Source organism: Phodopus roborovskii, unplaced genomic scaffold (genome assembly GCF_943737965.1).
Source record: "Phodopus roborovskii unplaced genomic scaffold, PHOROB, whole genome shotgun sequence".
NCBI lineage: Eukaryota > Metazoa > Chordata > Mammalia > Rodentia > Cricetidae > Phodopus > Phodopus roborovskii.
In genome coordinates this window covers 413,699-418,983 of record NW_026125595.1, presented here as the reverse complement: position 1 = coordinate 418,983, position 5,285 = coordinate 413,699, and positions in this window count along the sequence as shown.

Below are 5,285 nucleotides of genomic sequence, written 5' to 3'. Positions count from 1 at the left end.
CGACCCAGAACAAGGAAGAGAATCTCTCTCTCAGATATGCTGGATATGCCCTTTCAGTCTGGATCCAACTTGTTGGTGTTAAATTTTCTCTTGTGTTTTCTTCCTTCCTTCCTTCCTTCCTTCCTTCCTTCCTTCCTTCTTTTCTTCCTTCCTTTTTTCTTTCTTTATTTATTTAAATCAATGTTGTTATCTGTCTAGGGGAGAATTAGGAGATATTATCTCTTTATTCATTCAGTATTTGTACATATCTATGATTAAGAACTCAATGACTCTTCAGTATTGAGCAATCAGTTAGGCTTCATGCATAAAACACCTTCAACTTGCTTAATGTTTATTCATTTAATTATGAAGATCTGTCGTTATGTATTCAGTGATCACTGGAATTTTGAGCCTCATTAGGGGATACCATCTTGCCAGACCATCACATCATCTAATACTACACATAATTCCTTAAATGTTAAACTAGGAAATTAAATGATAACTCATCATTTAATTAATAAATTTAAAATACAGGTAGTGTTATGGACCATAAGCCCCATTTGGAGTCAGATTTTGGGAGTTGCTGTAACATCATCTCATTACTTCATCACTGAGCTATATAAATAGATCTTTACATCAGTGATAGGCTTAGGACTTTGGTGCAATTTCGTCAGTGTTAATATAAAATGCCCACTAATGACTTATCCACTTAATTTTTTAAATACATCATTTTTCCTGGAAGAGATCAGTCTGACTACTCCATGTGGGATTTATGTATGCACCAACATGTCAATATTCAACCATTTTTCATTGGATAATAATTATTGAATTCGATGAAGACGTTGTTCTTCTTGACTGGGATCTGGCCATTCCTCCATGGGAGTTAATCGCGTGGCATTATTTAATTATCTAAGTACTACTTCCTTGACAATCACTGGAGATTGGTCCACCCTATGAAATTTAAGTGTGCAGGACTATCCAATTTTTAACTTATTTGATTGCATATGTAATGACGGTGTCATCCGTCATTTGTTTGCTGAGTGATGGACACAGCAGGAGTTCGGTACAAGAAGTAGTGCCCAGAGAATGAGCGACAATGCGTTCTCCAGTGATTACTGATTACATAATAGTAGATTTTTAAAAATCGATGATTGCACGAATTAGAAATAAAAAACTGTATTATTTCACATCATCGGTTTCTGAGAGGTTGCAGAAGAACCGAACCATCAAGGACACAGTGATCACCGATTTTAAAAGTGGAATAACAGAATAATCTCCTGATCTGGGAGTCTCACCTAATGAACTCTGTCGGGCTGATTACATGACACACCACCAACGACAAATAACTCTAAATAAACATTTTAGAAATCAGGGTACTGGACTTAATAGAGAACTGTCAATGGAGGAATCCAAAATGACTGAAAGAAACATAAGACACTGCTCAAAATCCTTAGTCATCTTCTCAAAGAAAATCGCAACAACGCTGAGAAACCATGGGATCAAGCTCCTCTAAAGGTCAGAGAATGAAGAGGAGCTTCTTTTATTTTCAAAAAGAGAAAACGTTTATGGTAGAGGCGATTAATTGTATTGTTACCATTCTTGCAATTAGAAAATTGAAGCATAGAAAACAGGATTAAAATACTCATCATTGTACTTTAATGGCATAATGATGCTTGCGTTTTCATGCTTATGTCACTATAGGCAGGTTGTAGCTTGAGAGAACTGTAAATATGTATAACTCAAAAGAGAGAGCCCTGCTTTGATTTTGTGAGAAATTCAGTGAGGCTGTAAAGTTACTTCATCGGTGGTATACTCCTTTTAGCATGTGGGAGGGGCACTAGAATGTGACAGAATGTTGGTTCATAAATGTTTCCTGGCAACCCTGCTTGCATTCTGTTTCCTGGTATCATGGGCCAACGACCAGAGAGCAGCTTCGAGAAAGTGTTATCATGGGACCTTACAGTCTCCCAAGATAACTATCTCTTTAACTTTCAATGACAGCATTTGATTCGCCTAACCAAGTCAGAGCCGAATCTCTGGAAGGTTGCCTACAGCTTTTACTGATTACCAAATCCAAGATTACCTAAACGTCAGAGAACATCGTCTGTGGAGAAACAGTTCAAAGTCTTCTGTTTGTGAATTCTCTCTCTCTCCTAGGAAGTAATGCTATGGAAACAAAGATAAAAGGACTCACAATTATTCACCAAAAGGTGGGTTTGCCATTTTTAACTTCCTTCAGGATGGTGGTAATCCATTTGTTAGAGTAGACATAGGGATTATTGGATTGCAGTCCATCTCTTTTGAGGCAGCCATCCAACATTAAATATGTGGTATCTTCTAAAAACCTGCATACACAATGACATTTGAGGATTTAAACATTTGACTACACTGACCTGCGATTAAATAAGGGTTGAACCTGGGAGTTTCCCTCAAACACGTGGCAGTCAGTGAGAGTCAATTGTGTCGAGTATGGCAGACCATTTCATCCTCTGACTTTGTTGTTCTTTGATTATTAAAATAGGACATTAGATAATCCCTGATCAGTGGATTCCACGATGTGGGAAGCAATTATTATGGACCATCTAAATTTCAATTTCTTAGTTAAAGTATTTAAATTAATCACGACATCATCATTCACGAGCCTGGTTTGGAGCCACCTTAGGGAAGTGGATGATGTTGCATGAACTGATTGTTCGATTATTTAATTATATAAAGCAATGATTATATCATCCATGACACCTGGAATCTGGTGCCACAGATCATCTAATTACATAATTAAAGTATGTAAATTGGCAATCCATGTTAATACCCCAGATAATGTAAATATTTGTATAGTTATGCAAACCAAAAATCCTCCATTCCACAAAGAGTCCTGTAAACCTTCCTCCTGTGGAGATAATGTGCAATTTCTTTACATTTTATGATACATTCTTTCACTCGAGGATGATGACGTCCTTCATGACTGGAGTCTGGCCATGCTTCCCTGCCAGTAAAATGCTCCATCACCTAGTTATTGTGAAGGTTAACTATTACTGACTTATTTAATTCTTCCAATTGTGTAAACGACAGACTATGCCATCACCGATTACGATTAAGGTGTAAACATCTGTCACGGACAAGGTTAGGAAAGTTGTAGATATGGGGCCGTGCATTTTGTGAATGATCTATGTATGTCCCAGAGTAAAAGGGATGCTGGACGATAGAGTCCAGAAGATTCCACGGGGCCCTTCGAGAAGTAAAAGGACTTCACCAAGGCCGGCATGGTGGTCTGGGTGTTGACTACCTGCTCTTCCTCCAAATCTTCACATCGGTTGTCATCTACCATGAGAAGAAGTAGTGGCACTACTAGGTCGGCACCATCTCTGAGACCTCACAGAAGGATGACGACCCAGAACAAGGAATACAATCTCTCTCTCAGATATGCTGGATATGCCCTTTCAGTCTGGATCCAACTTGTTGGTGTTAAATTTTCTCTTGTGTTTTCTTCCTTCCTTCCTTCCTTCCTTCCTTCCTTCCTTCCTTCTCTCTTTTCTTCCTTCCTTTTTTCTTTCTTTATTTATTTAAATCAATGTTGTTATCTGTCTAGGGGAGAATTAGGAGATATTATCTCTTTATTCATTCAGTATTTGTACATATCTATGATTAAGAACTCAATGACTCTTCAGTATTGAGCAATCAGTTAGGCTTCATGCATAAAACACCTTCAACTTGCTTAATGTTTATTCATTCAATTATGAAGATCTGTCATTATGTATTCAGTGATCACTGGAATTTTGAGCCTCATTAGGGGATACCATCTTGCCAGACCATCACATCATCTAATACTACACATAATTCCTTAAATGTTAAACTAGGAAATTAAATGATAACTCATCATTTAATTAATAAATTTAAAATACAGGTAGTGTTATGGACCATAAGCCCCATTTGGAGTCAGATTTTGGGAGTTGCTGTAACATCATCTCATTACTTCATCACTTAGCTATATAAATAGATCTTTACATCAGTTATAGGCTTAGGACTTTGGTGCAATTTCGTCAGTGTTAATATAAAATGCCCACTAATGAATTATCCATTTAATTTTTTAAAATCATCATTTTTTCCTGGAAGAGATCAGTCTGAGTACTCCATGTGGGATTTATGTATGCACCAACATGTCAATATTCAACCATTTTTCATTGGATAATAATTATTGAATTCGATGAAGACGTTGTTCTTCTTGACTGGGATCTGGCCATTCCTCCATGGGAGTTAATCGCGTGGCATTATTTAATTATCTAAGTACTACTTCCTTGACAATCACTGGAGATTGGTCCACCCTATGAAATTTAAGTGTGCAGGACTATCCAATTTTTAACTTATTTGATTGCATATGTAATGACGGTGTCATCCGTCATTTGTTTGCTGAGTGATGGACACAGCAGGAGTTCGGTACAAGAAGTAGTGCCCAGAGAATGAGCGACAATGCGTTCTCCAGTGATTACTGATTACATAATAGTAGATTTTTAAAAATCGATGATTGCACGAATTAGAAATAAAAAACTGTATTATTTCACATCATCGGTTTCTGAGAGGTTGCAGAAGAACTGAACCATCAAGGACACAGTGATCACCGATTTTAAAAATGGAATAACAGAATAATCTCCTGATCTGGGAGTCTCACCTAATGAACTCTGTCGGGCTGATTACATGACACACCACCAACGACAAATAACTCTAAATAAACATTTTAGAAATCAGGGTACTGGACTTAATAGAGAACTGTCAATGGAGGAATCCAAAATGACTGAAAGAAACATAAGACACTGCTCAAAATCCTTAGTCATCTTCTCAAAGAAAATCGCAACAACGCTGAGAAACCATGGGATCAAGCTCTTCTAAAGGTCAGAGAATGAAGAGGAGCTTCTTTTATTTTCAAAAGAGAAAACGTTTATGGTAGAGGCGATTAATTGTATTGTTACCATTCTTGCAATTAGAAAATTGAAGCATAGAAAACAGGATTAAAATACTCATCATTGTACTTTAATGGCATAATGATGCTTGCGTTTTCATGCTTATGTCACTATAGGCAGGTTGTAGCTTGAGAGAACTGTAAATATGTATAACTCAAAAGAGAGAGCCCTGCTTTGATTTTGTGAGAAATTCAGTGAGGCTGTAAAGTTACTTCATCGGTGGTATACTCCTTTTAGCATGTGGGAGGGGCACTAGAATATGACAGAATGTTGGTTCATAAATGTTTCCTGGCAACCCTGCTTGCATTCTGTTTCCTGGTATCATGGGCCAACGACCAGAGAGCAGCTTCGAGA